Genomic DNA, 19,282 nt, shown 5'->3' with positions numbered 1-19,282 from the left:
CTTTTCCCGGACCCATACCCACTACGAAAATATCACGGATGACAGTAGATAATTCTGACGAGAAATTGCATTTGGATGCAAGGTTTTTGACTCGGGCACCCCATTCAGCAACTGTTTCATCTGTACGTTTTTTGGCTTGATAAAACGCATGTCTCGCAGCGAAGTAGGACTTTACTGGCTTATAGTATTTATTTAAAAGACCAATAAGTGTAGCATAAGTCTGAGTGTCTGGTGTGCTTGGAACGCATAAACTGAATACAATTTTATGAATTTCTTCACTTATTGATGAAAGCAATATGGCTTTCTTTTAAACTTCGTTTTCGATTCCGTTTGCCAGAAAAAGTTTGTCAGCTTAGATTCGAATATGGTCACGTCCATTCCAGGTTCAAATGTTCCGGGTGTTCCAATTACTTGACTAAATTTAACTGTTTCTTGGGTTTCAACCATTTTTTTTTTTTTATTACAAATTCACTGAACTTCTTAGACACGTAAATAATTTTAATTTACTTTTAATAGACAGTATGGTCTATGTGAGAAAAAAAAAGAATTTTCCTCGTCGCCAATTTGTTATACCTTAGTATGAAAGTAAAACACAATTAGATTAATATAAATAATAATATTCGCTGATGTTTATTATGAAACCCAAATTATACGAATGACAAGTTGTGCCGGTGTAGCACACGCGTATGGTAGACAATTCCCACCATATGTATTTATATAAACTGCTGATACGTAACAACGATGATATGATATGAGGAGGGAGGACATCTATGATTACTTATTCAAACTTTTGTAGATGTTCTTTAGAGCTAAGAAACATCAAATTTACAAATCGCTCTCTTAAACAGGTCAAGTTTTATACTTACGTAGCTCATTGACTATTTCTTCTTTCAAAGTTTTAAGGAGTATTTGAGATTCTAAAAACAAAATAAATTTTTATGTACATATTTTATTATGATTGAAACTATTATGTATTATACATAATATTATTCCCAAGATATTTATAAATAATGAATACATGTAAAATGTATAAATATAACCGTATGGTTACCTTTTATGTCGCGATATTCAATTTCTAAAATCAAAACAAATACATTAAGAATTTTAAGAATATTAAACAACTGTGTGGATATTTTTCAATAATATACAATAACAATTATTACCTGGTACAACGAGCATATGATTCAGAATTTCTGAAATAAACATAACATAAATTATTGAAATTAAATCATTAAATGATATTTAATTTTCTATTCAATTTATACAGGAAGACAAAGGTTGAGGTTAAAAAAAAAATCTAAACAAGTAACTCGGGAATAATGTAATTTCCACAATTATATACAATAGATGGAATATGTATAAAATATTATGGCTGAATTCAAGCAAATGTGGCTATTATAATCTATATATATATATATATATATATATATATAAATGAATGTATGTCTGTCTGTCTGTTTGCCCTTTATGCATTAGTACACCATTCATCCGATCGCTATGAAAATTTAGGAAGTTGTCGAGTACACTCCCGCAAAGGTAACTGTACCCTGTCTGGGTTTGGAAAAAGAATAGACCCAGGGTATTTCCTGCTGACTGTAAGATGTCCCGGATATCCGGATGTCCGGATGAAGACTACCTTGAGAGACGCAAAGTGGAGGTACAAAAGAATTTATACCTGAAATGTAAGATTTCTTGGAAGATGTGAAAAATTTGAAAATCTTAAGCTGGAAATGAAAAGATTGAATATTGATATACTTGGTGTAAGTGAAATAAGATGGCCTGAATGTGATGATTTATGGAGCGACGAATACAGATTTGTGCACACAGGTTCAAGTGGTAGATACGCGGGACTAACTTCCTGATGAACAAACAATGTGGTAAAAATCGTATGAGCTATTATTAATGTACTGACAGAATCATCGTGGTAAAAATAAACTCCTACCCAACAATAACAACGAATATTCAAGTATATATGCCAACAACAACATACGAAGACGAAGAAATTGAAGTGTATGACAAAGTACACGAGGTTCTAACAATGACGAAAGCTGGAGAAAACGTCATTATCTTAGGTGAATGGAATGCGTCAGTAGGAGAGCAGAATGACGGATATATAGTAGGAAATTACGGACTAGGAAAAATAAATGAAAGAGGAGAGAGACTCATACAATTTTGTACGCAACACAAGCTTGTGTTAGCAAATACCCTGTTCAAGAATCTTAAACGAAGAAGGTATACGTGGAAAGCTCCAGGAGATATAGCGAGGTATCAAATTGATTACATTGTGACAATACATAGATTTAGTAACCAAATTAAGCAATGTAAAGCATATCCCGGAGCAGATATAAATAGTGACCATAATATCTTAATCATGGAGTCAGAATTAAAGTACAAAAACATTAAAAATAATAATAATATTAAGAGATGGAACCTACACAAATTAAAAAAACGATGAAACAAAAATGGAGTATAACAGGAAATGTAGAGACTCTCAAATGACAGTAACACCAGGTAATAACACAGTGGAAGAAAAATGGTAGAATATTAACCAAAAATTGAAAAATAAGGCTGAAGAAGTTCTGGGAATACGAGAGAAAGAAGCAAGGAAGCACTGGTTTATGGAAGAAATTATAGAACTAATAAACGAAAGAAGAAAATACAAAAATCAAAGCAATAAAGAAAGTCAACAGAACTACAAACGCATCAGAAATATCATACAAAGAAAAGGAAAGGAATCCAAAGAAAAATGGTTAGATAACCAATGTACAGTAGCAAAAAGTATTTAAAAAGGGGAAGAAGTGATCTAGCGTTCGATATTGCGGAAAAACCATTTTGCACAAGAAGATTGAATGGGAATGCCCTGAGAAGTAAAACGGGTGAGATACTAATAACAGCTGAACAAAAGGTAAACAGATGGAAAGAATACCTAGAAGAATTGTATGCAAGTCAATTTAGTGGAAACGTCCTGGGAGAAGAGAATTCCGTAGAAGAGGGGGACAAATGAGACTATATCCTTCAATCAGAAATTGATTTTGCTAGAAAATCTTAAAAACAATAAAACATGCGGTATAGATGAAATCCCAGTAGAATTAATAAGGTATGCCGGCGAAGGAGTAAATAAGGAACTTGGAAATATATGTAACGAAATGTACTTAAACGGGAAAATAATCGATGATTTCAGGAAAGGCATTATACAAAACAAATATAATCTGCAGGATAGCACAGGCAAAAAGAGCCTTTCAAGATAAAAGCCACATACTAACTACCAATAGCGTCAGCCTGGAGATAAGGAAGAAATTCCTTAAAAGTTATAAATGGAGTGTAGCGCTCTTTGGATCCAAAACCTGGACAATAAACTCAATGGAAAAAAAAATAGGCTGGAAGCCTTTGATATTATGTGGTGCTTCAGGAAAATGCTTAAAATGCCATGGACCGAGAGGGTAATGAATAAGGAAGTACTAGGTAAAATATAGGAACAACGACAAATATGGAAAAGTATTCAATCCAGAAGAGGCAAGATGATAGGACACATATAAAGGCATGAAAGTTTACTAAAGAAAATAATTGAAGGAGATGTTATCTTATTTGTAATTATTTTACTCAGCCCTGGCAAACTAAATCTCGGGCAAAGATGGATCGGGACAGCTTGTAAAATATAAATATTAGATGAGATTGACAAAGCCAACATCGTTTTTTCTCATAAAGATTTCATTTAAGTTTACGAGAAAAATATGAGTGAAACAACGAGAATTTGAGTTGCAAATTTTATACAATTTTAAAATTATTTTCTACTTTTATCTCTATTATTATACAATATATATATTACCTAATTCATATTTATTTGCTATTACAAGTTTTTTAATAAAATACTCCAATCCATCTAGAATTAACAAATGAAAGTTGGCGCTATAAAAAATGTTCAAACAAAAGAGATATCATATCCTTCATATCTCGTGTTCATTGCTGAACTGTTATAAATACAATTTTTTTTTTTAAATTATTTTTTTTTACTAATAACTTAACAATTAGGAAAAAATAATAAAATAATTATATATTACTTAATTAATTAAAAATATATCTTACTTGCTATAAAGTTGCCTTTTATAGTAACATTATTTATATTAGAAGCAATCGCGATTAGTTTGTCTGTAGTAAATAATTAAAAAAATATGTATAATAAGAGTACAAATTTAAAGCTATTTTTTATAACAGAAGAATGTTGCTGACTTGTAACGACAATATCCCTCATGAACTTATAAAAATTAAAATTACATTCATTCGTCGAAACACTCGCTAAGCCGAATGATATTAATAAACAGAAAAGTTTCATTTTATCTGAAAATAATAATAAACATAAAATCAACAATTTATATTTGTCATATTCGCCATCAGTGATGAGAATGTTTTGGTATTAGAAGGCTGTTTTTTGATAAAAACATATATTCTTTTTTACTAGACCACAATATTACCTAGACCGTTAAATTGATTTTTTTATCTAGTAAGGTAAAAATCAAACTTGAAAAGTATTTCTTAGACCAAAATTGTATTTGAGGCCGTTTTGATGCAGTTAAATGAAAAAATAAACCAAACACAGTCTTAACCATTACAGCTCAAACCCTACGGTATAAAGCAAGCACAATAGTAAACTAGCACAGTGGCTTAATAATTGTGATGGTTATTTAAATAGTAAATTATAAAGCAGATAGGTATCAATCTAGACTTTTACAGTACAAACCAGCACAGTAAGAAATTAACATGATGATGTTTGGTAGTTTTTAGTTCAAAAGTTTAAAATCACTATCGCTCCGTTAAAAATTGGTAGATAGTAATTACACAGTACAGCGAAAATTAAGTTCCGTCTAAACCGGTACAGCCGAAACCAAGCACAGTAAGAAATTACCAAAGTAGGGTGTCCAGTGTCAAAGATTAGCTTCGAAGCGTTTTCTTGAATGCGATTTTATGGTAACTTTACAATTATTGTCAACAAAAGTTATCGTGTTATAGTTTTATGTACAATTTTGTTGATGTCGCACTTTATTTTTCCATTTCGGAAACAACAACCGTCGGGAGACAGGCATTCGGGAAAAAGGTCATTCGGGAATTTCGATTCGGGAAAAATACCGTGAACCCCTTGATGTTACCCGAAATCATGTTTTATTAGTAACGACGCTTTCGTATTGAATATATTGGCATGACCTTAGCCTGGCCGATGCCGAAATAATTATTTAATTGACGGCGGGTTCCGGGGCCACCTACGATTCAGTAGCGTAAAAACATTTTAAAAAAAGAGCATTTTTCAGCCGAGTCTGCAACCTCGAAAGAGCATTTTATTGTCTCGTTGAAGTACCGAATAAATTTTGCGTAGTGGCGGAATTAAAGATAATGAAATAGTATATTAAGAAGCAGTAACAAGTTAGTATCTAAGGTAGCCAGTAAGCATATCAAGTTTCTGGCTAATATTTTAGTGTTTAATACAATTCATAAAAATATGACCTCTTAAATTATTAAATTCATTTTAGTTCAGTTCTAGTCTGAATGTTGTGAATACAACATATATGCCCCAATCCCATCCCCAACACCATCTCCGTGTCCGTAACGTTTTTTTCGTTATTAACACTTTTTTCGGTTATGTGCCAGAGCAAATATATATTTTGTTTAATAAATATACAAAACGACAGTTGAAAAAAAAATATATTAAAATACCTTTGTACACAATTTTTTTAATATTACGTTTAATGCGAGAATATTGTCAACCAAAAAATGAAAGTATGAGAAAAATAATCATCCCCTCTAGTGTAAAGTGTTTATGATTTGTTTATTTATTTGTCAATGTTTATTGGTAATACTATGTTTAAAGAATATACCATATACATTTGTAACTAGTTGGACTATTTTAAAATAAGTTAAAGAGTATCGTAATTTATTATAAGTAAAGGTTTAAATTTGTATTCTAATGTGTTGAGTTGCAACACAAAAAATAGAAGTATAAAAAAAAAAAAAACACATCATTGTAATTACAATACCTTCTCAGTTTCTCATCGAAGCTAATAGTTAGCGAACTTAAAGTAATGTATAAAAAATGTACTTACAATGTCAGAGGACGGTTAATAGGTATATAGTAAATAATAAACTTCAACTACTGAAGTACGAACATTCATGAGCAAAATAGCAATTGATGTGTTTGTTAAATTTTTTTAAAGTCATTTTTTTACAACACTAAGATGGGTGTTTATGTCGACCGAAACGGTGAAAACGAAATAAATTTTACAGTGCCTGTTTTCGTTTATTTAACAGCTGTTTTCATTTTTAATATGATTGCAAATTTGCATTGCACTGACGCAAGTTCAGACAATTTTCTTTTTAATCGCTATAACAAATATCACTTTTTTTTTATTTGAGAATATATTTATACAGGGTGATCCAACTAACGTAAGACACTAATTTTTTTGGAAAATATGAATATTTTGAGAACTTTTTTCCCCTTAACTTTTAAGTACATATTTGACTACATTTTTCAATATCTGCAATATTTTTATCGTCAAATTGTATGTGTAAGACAAGTATCGCATTTGGATTTTTAAATGGGAACATGTGTTTTTAATTTCATAAATCTGTAGACAAAATTTTTAAAACAATTTTAGCGATTGAATTTTTAATTTTCAACTATCTGTTCGTTTTCTATAACTTTATAAAGATTTTATATTAAAATAAATATTTGTTGGGTTAAATAAAACAGTAGCACTTCTTTTTGCCATTAAATAATAATAGGGATCTCTATCGGTAATACTCGTCACCGATATCAGACATAAATAACATTCGGTCCAATTTTGTTTTTAATATTATATGCAAGGTGGATTTATCAGGTGTTAACACTCACTACCCATTACCGTACGAAAGGTTGATGGACAATATCGCACCAGTTGAACACTCTGCTAGATCGTGTTGGTTACCCGATAAAGTCTCAACAACGCATGTACAGCATACGCAAAATTGATTTAAATTGAAGTTATTTACATCAAATATCAATTATATTAAAGTTTTATTAATTTTGGTTGTTATAATACATTTACAATACATTAAGAAATTTATTAAAGTGTTATGTAGAATTAATTATTTCAATTAGTAATTAGTTATGCCCAAATAGGTAACCTTTTGGCTTCTGCATTAATAAGTACCTATTTGTTGTTAAAATGTTTTATAGCAATATTTAAAAAAAATTGTTTATCAATGTTGAACTGAGATATTACTCAGTACAACATTGATAAAAAAAAACATTAAAAAATGGAGTAGTTCTTAAAATATTACGCATTTCTTGTACAACAATAGTACTAAAAAATAATATTGAACAGAAATTTGTATACATGACAGCAGTAGTCAAAGGGTTAAAATACTGGGCGATTCTTTTAACGCCCTACATTAGTTTACTCTTAAAATAATTGCAAATGTGTAGTGGTTATTTTTGAAAAACATTTTAATTATACTATATTACTATATAAAACAATATTTAAATTTTTATCTTTTTTAGTATTTTCTAGAGCTTTATCAACTTTTGAAACTTAAATGTTAACGTAAGTATATTTTTAACTTTTTAAATTAACAATAATTTGCTGAAGATGAAGTGAAGCTAAATTTCTGTCGGCTCTTGGAATTTTTTGATTCCATTTATCAATCATATCCTACATAATAATAAAACTATATAACTGAGCAAATTGAAGGTTACCCTATGTTTTATTGCATAATATATGTAGGAATTCCTAATTTAGATCTTACTCAACTCTACCTTTAAACTGTCCCTAACTTAACTCTATACAATATTTAAAAATGCTATTAAATAGATTGCTGCATGTATTCAATAATTATTGTCAACTTTTACTAGTCTATACTCCAGATATTTGTTTTAACTTTCATTAAACTGACACATTCATGCTTTAGTCTTACTAAGAAATTGTTAAAAACTAACTACTAAATAGTATAAAGTTCTGTACGAATACCATGTCATAAGAATTAAACCCGAAGCATCCTAAATCATTATCGAGTTTACCAAATATTTGAGTTAGCATAATATCTGCGAAGGATAAAACATAGATGGATATTTTTTATTTTCATTTTTGTATGATTTAATATCATTGGGCAATCCAGTATTGCACCCAGGTACAAAACATTTGTTGGGCATTATTTGGTTAAAAAACGTAACTAAGTCTTAAGTCTAAAAAAATCTTAATTGAACAACGTGTGCAGCATTAATCGCGCTCAAAGGGATGATTTTCAAAACAAAAGCTCATGTTTTTTGAGACTTTATCGGGTATCCAACGCCATCTAGCGGAGAATTCAACTGGTGCGTTTTTTTCAATCAGCTAATCGGCAGAGTGTTAACACCTGATAAATCCACCTTGATTATATGAACAATCGATTCTTTATCTACTTGCTCGGAAACAAAGGTCTAGCATAACCGTCATTCGTTCTTCTATCTTATCAATAGACTGTACGTTACATAATCCCTTTTAAATATTATCACACTATCATTATAATTTTTTTTCTGTAATTTCGAATTCAGCGTCTGTACTGTTTCAGTACATAACAAGACGACCAATATTATACAACCAACTTTATTAAAAAAAAATAATAATTAAATATAAAGTGTGCTACACATATGTTGTTTTGCCAGTCGACACAGCATACTAATAAATCGCGTTATTAAAGTTAAGTTAAAACTTATTGATTCATTATTATTATCGATCTATTGCTTATTTGATATTTATTTAATAAGTTGTTCTAATTGTTCCATAAGATGACAAACAAAATTCTGTTTTTTTTCTTACACTTTCACCTACTTATAACTTAACGGCAACGTATACCAATGTTGTTCTTCTCAATTCTCACACACAGTGCATAACATGAACTTTGTCACAGTATGAATCGGCTATTATTACCTGCATTTATTTCCTATTAAATTCATATGGGCAACAAAATCAATTAAGGCACGGTGGAGCTATTCAAAATATTCGCAACTAGAACGCTAATAATATTCACTATCGGTAGGTATAACTGTCTAGTGTGTCATAATATGTTACTACATACAATTATATAATATATTAATACTTAATGGTGTACACCACTCAAGTACACGAAAAAAATCCCTGAAAAAAAGCATCTAGCAACTGCCGCTGCCGAAAAATAGTAAAAATGTTTAAAATATAGAATTAACGGTCAAGTCTCACACGATAGCCTACGGGTAAATTTACAAATGAGCTGTATATTTATCACAAAATAAATCAATCCTTAAGTATTTAAATAAATATTTATAGTGTAAAGTGGGTAAAGGTAACATTTTTAAATGATTCAAAAAGCATTAGAAAAAGCAATTGGATAAAAATGTATCTTAGGCCAATTATATTTAATCTAAAACAATGTTCAGACTTCTGACTCATTAAAATATCCTGAATTTTTTTATTTGACGACGGCTTGTCGGATCAGATAGGATTACTTAAATGTATAAAATTCGAATTTCAATAAATCTCAGCAAATTTAGTATTATAGCTTCCTTGCTAATTTATTCGTTTCAAAAATTCTATTTTCCTTTATACTGTGAATTATAACAATTTATTGATAGAGCTATAGATAAATCTTACGTTTAATTTTCGGTAGTTTAGCATTTTCTTAAAGACTGTTCATTAGCTTGTTTTGCATTGTTATTTGAAGAGATCGGAGATAAGGAAAACCGATAGATGATTAGAGATAACTCATAACATATCCATGATACAATGATTTTCCGTGGAGTGGAGAAAATAACTAGATTATTTGTTAGGTCAACATTCTAAAGAAACTTCTTTTAATCCGTTTAGACTATAGCGTGTTGTAATAATTTTTACTACATTAGTATGAGCGTTAGTTTTCCATTAGAACTCTGACATTATATCATTTTTATACGGCTTTTTTTTTGGTACTTCCCAAAATATGGGAATATTTACGCCACTATAATAATATAATCTTAATATGCGAAAGATTATTAAATAACAATAAGAATACAATACATAAGTAACAATTATTTTTATAATAGTGGTAAATACTGTTTATTATCACACACATACAACAATGTTTATTATTACATACATATAATTATTACATTGACAATTTATTGACACATTTTATTAGTGCGGAATGAAAACAAAGCATATCCAATTCTTTAATCATTATAATTCCTAATCCAAATTATTGAGCTCAGTTAAAAAAGGCCTAACTAGAGTACGCACGCGAATACGTGGAGTTAATTCCCAAAATGCACCATCCTCTTCATTGAATTTATATATGAAACCTTCCTTTTTGAATACATCCAATAAATAGCAATACTCTTCGTCAATACCAACGGAGGCTATATATGCATGCGGATATTTAATAGTTCTAAATAAACCTGCTAAACGACACATCATGTACAAATCCCGGAAAACTGGATCGTTTTGCCCTTCAACAAAAAATAACCGAATTTAGCTCATTTCTTACTAATTTTCTAAATTTACAAAATAAAACTTATATGTATGCTAGAAAAAAGGGTTCAGATATTCATGTTGTGTCAGATCTTTACTACTATAGTATATGTGTGTATAACTGCGATAAGAATGAAGGTTTGTAAATTACTTATTATATGTATATTTACGTATGTAATGGCTTGCTGGAATTAGCCAAGTTTTACGACATAACCGATTTCTCCTTGAATGTTAATAATATTTAATGTACAACCTAAATGGGTTTTTTCTCTACTTTGTACGTAACCAAAAGGTTAACAACATCATAAATTTAAATCGTAAAATTCAATTTATTCATACAACTGCTAAGAAATCGTATACTTTGTACAACTAGAGATTGTGAAAACACACAAATAACACATTAAATATTGTATAAATTATCTATCCGACAATGTTCCGCGATTAACAGTGGACAGCTTGGCAATTCACCAACGACCCGGACTCGAGGATTAGCGGTTGCACAACTGGAAAAAGGTCACCAATGCGGGGATGCCAATGACTCCTTCCATTCCACCCGGATGGCAATTTTGCGTAAATACCAGCCGCTTCGCCACAGCAATTCAGAAGTGTCCTGGCTGTGTATTCCTCCAGATACCTGCAACAAGACCTTCGTTTTACTGTTTGTGTACTGAATTTATGCTTGTGAAAATACATAGCTTACCATATCTTTGTTATTGAAAGTATTCTTTTTAATTTAAAATATCCAAATTCCATCTTCAACCTTTGTGTTTTAAGTCTTCAAAGGCCACAGACTTAACACGTATTAATGATGTTATAGCTTCTAAAGTAATTTTTCTTCTCTCCTTTCCCAAAGATGTCAGGCCTGAATAACAAATAAAAAATAATTAGTTGCTTCCAAGTAAATAGAATTACATTTGGTTATGTCAATTATTGCACAACCATTCCATTATTATTAACAAGTACTATATAAAATTAACAATTTTTAAAAAAATTCCTATCTCTTTAAAATTGAAAAAATACTTAAAAAGATAATATTTTACAATAAGGATAATTGGCATAAACTAAAGTAAGTTGTATCCTTTAGAAAATAATTGATATTCAAACACACCCCATAAGGGAAGACAAATAATTATAATCATAACGTTACCATTAGTTAGTATACTAATGAATATAAAGATATCTTAATTAACAGACATTATTTTTTTGTTTCAAATCGATTATTTTCATTAGCATAAATATAATATGTATAGTGTTTTAAAACCCATTATAAATAAATATATATACTTACTAAATGCACGGATGATTCTATATCTTGGAACTGCTGTGGGATTAATTCTTCTCTCTTCTATAAGACTACCTAAATTTTCTGCAAAAAATAATAGGTAATAAAAATACAAAAAAAAACCAGTACAGTGGGGTCGGTGCATAGTGGGGACGGAGCATAGTTGGGTCGGGACATATTGGGGACGGGGAGGTCACAGGTTTACAGGAATTTTTAAATCTGAAAGTGATAAAATCACTTTCGAAAAAACGCTTCGATGCAAATCGGTAGTTAGTATTTTCAAGCCAGTACAGTCCAAACCAAGCACAGTATAAACCAGCAAAGTTAGAAAGTTTTAAATGAAGGTTCTGTTTTTACAAATGAGCATCAAAGCGTTTATTTGAAAGCGATTTTATCCGAGAGGACTAGTACAGTAGAGTATTGGCATAATGTAATCAAAGCAATGAGGAAACGGAGAGGTCACAGGTCTACAAGAATTATTATAAATAAAAGTGATAAAATTGAATAAAATCGCTTTCAAATAAACGCTTTGATGCTCATTTGTAAATACAGAACCTTCATTTAAAATTTTGTAACTTTGCTGGTTTATACTGTGCTTGGTTTGGACTGTACTGGCTTGAAAATACTAACTACCGATTTGCATCGAAGCGTTTTTTCGAAAGTGATTTTATCACTTTCAGATTTAAAAATTCCTGTAAACCTGTGACCTCCCCGTTCCCAATATGCCCCGACCGAACTATGCTCCGTCCCCACTATGCACCGACTCCACTGTACTGGTTTTTTTTTTTTTTTTCAAAAACTTAGTGGACCAAATAACACATATACAATGTCTTGTTATATTTTGTTGGAATGGTCGACGATTCATGTTCCAATCGTTTGTACTCCATAGTTTCAAATCGCTTATTCTCAATAAAATTAATATTTATGTACTATATACTTCCATTAAAGCAATCTCACACAAACTATTTATACTTCACAGATTATATTATTTCAAAGCTATATTATAGCTATTCTCTATTTTACTAGATTGACAATGTACAAAATAAAATGCAACTAAAAAAACCTTTTCATAGATCCTTAAAATGTAAAGGGTGGGATAGTGAAACGGGTTTTACTATTTAAATACATTAGAAAATCGCCGTTTTACTGCCTCATCCTGTATATTAATTTCTTGTTATTTTCTAAAGAAAAATCGATTTTCTTACATTTAAATTAAAATAAATCATATACTGGTACTGTGATGGAGAAAACAATACATTTTACCTACAAATATTACTTATTAGTTAAATATTACTAACGTGTAAAGCCACTAGCGGTCGGCTGTTGCCTGTTATTTAACAATAACCTTTTATGGAGATTTTAAAAATTGTGTTTTTTTAATAATAGCATAGGAGCAGTATCATGATGTTAAATGTGCACGAGATTTGATGTAGTCATAAAATAAAGTATTATCATTTATGACTTAATTATTATTAAAATTTATCTTAATTTGTACATAGTAATAAAATAATGAAATATTTTATACAAAATTAGAGCTACAAGTTGATAAACTAAAAAATTAAAAATAACACGAAGCAGATTATCTAATATTAGACAATTTAAACAATCAAACGTGAATCTCTTTAAATTAATAACAGTATAACAATATGCAAAACATTAGTTATCCTTTAAAAAAATTGTGTAATATAAATACATTTTGAGGCGGTGTACTGCATAAAAACCAACACTTAATCAAAAAACAACAGTCCTATTCATAATTTGCAGGTAGTTGGACCTTATATACCCATAGTTGACCTTCGGTAAGGTTGTATAACGCAGGCTATAAAATAACGAGATAACGACAGTGGTTTTGTCGTATCAGAATCATTAAGTGTCTTAATAAGTACACGGATAGGTTTTTTTCCCAATAAATCAAGTGTCTACTATAATCAGTTACACGATTTAGTCGTCTGTGATATCATGTAATAAACACAATATCATGATACCGATCATTAAATCATTGGGCCCTAACCTAATCTAACACGGATAGACGTTACCAACTGATAGTTTATAGTGTCTGTTCGTTTCTCCCATCTGGTACACCGGGTTTTTAGTTAAAAAAAAAAAAAAAAATTGAATTTGTGTTAACTTAAAGTCAAAAGTGGTACTCGAGCACAAAACTTAATAGTATCATTCTGCATAGATAAACATAAAATTTTTTAATGATTTGATCAATTTTTTTTTAAGATTTTAGGTGTTTTTGTTAAAATATACGCAATGTGCGAAAACACAGTTTTCCAGCAATTAAAAAAAAACTGTAGTGCCGAATTTTTCACCCGCTTAATATGTTATGGATACATATGAGTTCCAACTACTGGCAAATTTTCAACCCAAAAGTTTTAAAATTACGGCTAAAAACGCCGAAAAACAAAAAAACTTGAACCTCCCCTAGGGGGGCGGGAAATGGGTATAGTTTAAATTTGACACAATTGACGTGCGCGGGCATACCAAATAAATATTTCTTATACATTTCAACTCGATCCGACTCTTTTTCTCGATACTATAGCCAGTAAAAGTTCTAACTTAAAAACTCGTACGGTTTTTTTTTTGTTTTTTCAACTTTCGTCTGTGAAGAATCAAACTTTTTCAACTTTTACCCCCCCCCCCCAAAATACAAACTAGACAAAATTTGTGATTTATAGAGTTGCTATTCAAAGGAATTGGTGTAGTATTAAAAAAGTTATAGTGTATACAGCGAAAAAAAAAGCTCACATCAGAGTAAAACCTTCTTGCTTTGCATCGAAGCTAAAAGAGAAGATTGATTATATAGAAAATTGTATATGTTATAGATCCAATTTGGATCTACCTTAGGTCTAATTATCAGACTTTGAAATCTAACAAAAGCTATGCGAAGAAAAAGTTCCCATTATATTACTATTTTGGTTTGTCAACGTTTATTGGTAGTAAAATGTTAAAAACATATTTCATACAAATTTCGAACTAATTCGACTATTGAAAAAGTACTAGTGCTTTGTAATTTAGAGTTAGCAAATATGAACATTTTTTTGGGGTTTTTTTTCTCCATTTCGAGGGAGAATATCTTTAACTAATCGTTTGAGTTCTTATGAAATATTTTAAATTTTCCATTTTCAACTTAAGAATTCCGGTGCTCTACGAATTTAAAATTAGTCAAATTAGTTGTAAGCCGTTGAAATAGTCGAATTAGTTCCTAAGGATTTTTTTACCATTTGAACAAGCTTTAACCCTGCATCAGTCGCGCGTTCTACTATTGTATTACACCGATAATAAATTTCATTTTAAATTGTTTTAGGTTTTCTTCATCACAATAATAATTATATTACCTTTAAGTGATATTGTATTGTCATTCTGTATATTGAGCGATAAAGTTGTATGTTCTACTATTGTAGAATACGCGACGACTCAGATATGATTTTTTTACATTGTACGTTTATGGGTATATTAGATATTTTATAAATTGATGTTATACATAATAAATATATATATACATATAAATATTTATATATATATATACATACAAATATATATTTTAATAATATTGTTTTATTTATTCTCCTTTAAATTGTTACAGTTCCTTTTTATATGTATTAAATTAATTAATATTGTACAAATATGATACAAAATATACAATAAATATGAGAATTAAATAATGTAATCAAATCATTAATTTATGTTGCAGTAATACATTTTAATTAGCAAAATTGTAATTGTTCTACATATGTAGACGCGCGACTACTCGTGTGATATTAAACCACGCGACTGATGCAGGGTTAATAAATGCCGTTTAAGAGTATCTAGCAATTTTTTTTTTATTTTTTGTATACAAGGTAATTTTTTTATCACGAGCCACTCAATATCTCATGGGGTTTAATAAGAAATTAAAATTTTTATTTTCATATTGTTTAAAAACAATATAAAAAAACAAATTTGAATTCCTTATTAAACCCTATTGAGTGGCTCATGATAAATAAATCACCTGTATAACGCGTACGTGTTCATTAATTTTTTGTAGGGACGGCAGTTTTTTTTTTCCTAACAACTTTAACCCAAGTCGTTACATTTTAAAACTTTACGGAACGTGGGACACTTGTACACACAAAAAACGATACTTGATTTTTGAAATCGAGAAAAACAACCGATAAATTTACATATTTTTCAAATTCTAATAATTCTTACAAGCCCATGTTTCCTCACCCCCCGTCCCAATATGCTCCGTTACCTCTACGCTCCCTCCCTGCTGTACTGGCTTTTCTAGATGTTTTTTTTTTGTTCTAAAACTCTCACAGCACGCATTTTACTGACAATGTGTATAATTTGCATACATTATTATGGAACACGTCATGATCGTTCTTTGTGTTTTATAGGCGATTTTATTCAAAATGAAATATATATATATATATATTGTTTTTGGATGAATATTCAAACAACACCTACAGCAGTTTCAAAAAAATATACCGAAACATCTGTATGAAAAAAAAAATCGAAATAGGATGACTGATTCGAGACAATATTCAACTTATGATTTTGTTTAAATTTTAAACCTTTGATTTTGTAATTTTAATAGGTGCACACACTATAGCGAAATAACTAAATTTGTTGGCCTTGATTTTGTAAATGAATATTACCATTTTTCTAAAAAACATTCATCAAGTAAAGTCGGGGCTTATTGGTGTCATGGCTTATTAAAGACGGCAAGGTTAAATGTGTTCAGGAATATACTTATTTATTTGAATAGGCTGCGTACCTACTATGTCTCAACCCTACTCTACTGGCTAGTATTAGTATACAGTATATATACAATTTACACTTTAATTATAAAATTATAACTAATTATATTTTCACGAGTTATCTTACAACGAATTTTAGTAAATATATTATATAAAAAAAATATTAAAGACGTTGAGCTGTTAAGAGGATAATGATTTTGTTTTTATTCATAATACATGTGACTAACACTTTCAGTATTGAACATATAATTACTATTAGAAAAACCATAATTATGCAATGATATTATTACAAAAGATAACATTTTTTTATATAAACGTTTACTAGCTCTCTGAAATTATATACACAACCAGAATAACTTATTATACTTTGTGAATAATGGGACTATTTTTTTTTCATATTTCTTATTTATCAAAATTCTAACCTATGTGTCTGATAGCCCTTTCGACTATCTTATGGCAAGCCAAATCCGGTTAACTTCTTAACTTAGCAAAACCGTTGATCTGGCTTTACACAATTATATTTACCCATTATATTACTCTTCCTATTTTTAATATTATGTTAGTTTATATTATATATATCTCAACCCTATTATATCCCTTTATACATCGGCTATAAGGACCGATAGCACTTTTAGTGACATTTGACAAATCAGTTTTAATGTCGGTATTATCTAATTCTTTTATGTTTTCTCTCTGGGATGTAACCTTTTTACAAAATATAAACTATGTTACATGTTTACTGAAATGTATTTATTTATTTAGGGTAAACGCCCAAGAGGGCTCAAGTATAGTTAGTAACAGAATATAATTTTACAATTAATGCCTTAACAGTTAACATAATAATTAATAGACAAGAACAAGTAAATCGTAGAATTAGTTTAAATAAAATATAATAAAGAACCTAACCTAAAATTAACGACCAAATTACATGAAAAAATATACATAAATAAAAAAACATTAAATGGCTGAAAAACACGGGTTTGAAGGATATCCTACTCACTAACATTAAACAGATCGAAATTTATCATTGAATTACACTCTCGGGCATACGGTCAAAGGGATTATTGTAACCATAGGATGTACGATGGAATGGAATTCAAAATTTGGGACAAAAACGCGATTGATAGTGGTTTAGTTATACCATACAATCTTAATTTTGCAATTAGCACTGAATGATTTACCGAATCAAAAGCCTTTCTAAAGTCAGTATAAATAACATCAGTATGTTTACCAGATTCCATAGATTTTACTAAGAAATTATAGAAACAAAGTAAATTAGTTTTTACTGAACGCCCCCCCCCTCCTAAAACCATGTCGGTTGTTATCAATTATGTTTTTAAATGTAAATGTTAAAGGCGTTACAATTAATTTATATTTATATAATACATAAATATTATATCAATATATTTATATATTGATATAATATTGTCGAGGTAACAATACGCTCCCGTGTTTTCTTCTTTTTTCCCTTGTAATTGTTGTTGTTTTTTTTTTCATTTATTGTAATAATCTACTAAAAATTGCGCGAACAGATTGATGTCGCTTTTGAGTCAGTCTGTCTAACCCTTTTCTTTTTAAGCAAGTTTTTAACAATTTTTAATTGCCTCATAAGCTTTTCACGGCCGCGCAAACGTAAGCTACTATATTTATCTTTCTGCTTCTTATCGCACCGGATTTTACAATACTTGTCCATCTGCCCGTCTTATCGCCAACGAGCTGCGTCTTTCATTGTTTTGCCACTCAAATATTACAGATTCGCATAATATTATATTAAGCGATATACTCGCATATACAGAGTGTGCCCAGTGCAGTGGTCTGAGTCATACTTTTTTATACCCCCATCTATCATGCAAAAGCAGGATACTCCAATAAAACCTGTAAATGTCGCATCCGGCCACAGCAAAAAAGCTGTTTCTATTTCAAATGAAGATCTGATGGCCGCTCTAAAGACTTTCAAAGGGGAAATTTTATCCTCCCATAAGTCTCTATCAGACCTCCAGGCATCCCAATATAACAACCTAAAAGCCGACCTCTCTCACGTGTCATTTCAAATGTCTGAATTGAAAGCTGAGAACTCTACCCTTCGTGCGGAAATTGACGTTCTCAAAGGAAAAGTCGCATTTTTGGAAGGTTGCAATTCGGTCGAACAATCACAATCCATTATTAATCTAGTTCTTCAAGAAACATTCGAGCGTGAAAGATGTCAGACGAATTTTATTACCTATGGGGTCCCTGAGTCTTCTTCTTTGGATATTTCCTTGCGAATAGAGCATGATAAAAAAACATTCTGCAATATACTCTCATCCCTTGGTAATGCTGTCCCCTCAAACTTCAAACTAGTCCGAATTGGAAAGTCAAGTACTTCTTCTTCCCGTCCACTAAAAGTTATATTCGATTCCAAAGAGGTGGCAGCTCACCTATTATCCACTTTCAATGCAGCTAAACGCTCTGGTACTGTATTCATGGAAATTGTTCGTATGACTAGTGACAAAACACTTTTACAACGAAAACTACTTCGTTCATGCCATGCCGAACTCGAGCAGAGAACCAAAGGCGGAGAAACCGACCTACGAATTGTTTTTGAAAATGGATTACCTGTAGTAGGAGTCCCCAATCCAAAAAACGGAGGAGCTCGTCGTCACCATTCAAGCAAACATCCTTAGCTGATTCTACTAATTTCGCTCCGCTAACCGGTTTTTACCACAACTGTCGTGGCCTAAATACTAAATTGACTAATTTTAAATGTAACGCATCACCTGTAAATTATAATTTTT

General features: G+C 30.3%; 1 long non-coding RNA gene across 1 annotated transcript; it reads right to left on the bottom strand.

The window, feature by feature from the left end:
* Positions 1-10,219: 10,219 nt before the first annotated feature.
* On the bottom strand, positions 10,220-11,849 carry LOC126845141 (uncharacterized). Its single transcript, XR_007686720.1, has 3 exons — positions 11,770-11,849; positions 11,281-11,343; positions 10,220-10,459 (listed from the first exon to the last, which is right to left on the bottom strand). It is a non-coding gene; the product is annotated as an uncharacterized LOC126845141 (long non-coding RNA).
* Positions 11,850-19,282: the final 7,433 nt, after the last annotated feature.

This window comes from Adelges cooleyi, unplaced genomic scaffold, assembly GCF_023614345.1.
Source record: "Adelges cooleyi isolate 19-005CV unplaced genomic scaffold, UGA_ACOO_1.1 ACOO_flye_CR_arks_rails_tigmint_CR_PRNA_680, whole genome shotgun sequence".
Taxonomy (NCBI): Eukaryota; Metazoa; Arthropoda; class Insecta; order Hemiptera; family Adelgidae; genus Adelges; species Adelges cooleyi.
Note: the sequence above shows the minus strand (reverse complement) of the source record. Positions and strands in the feature narration are given on the sequence as shown.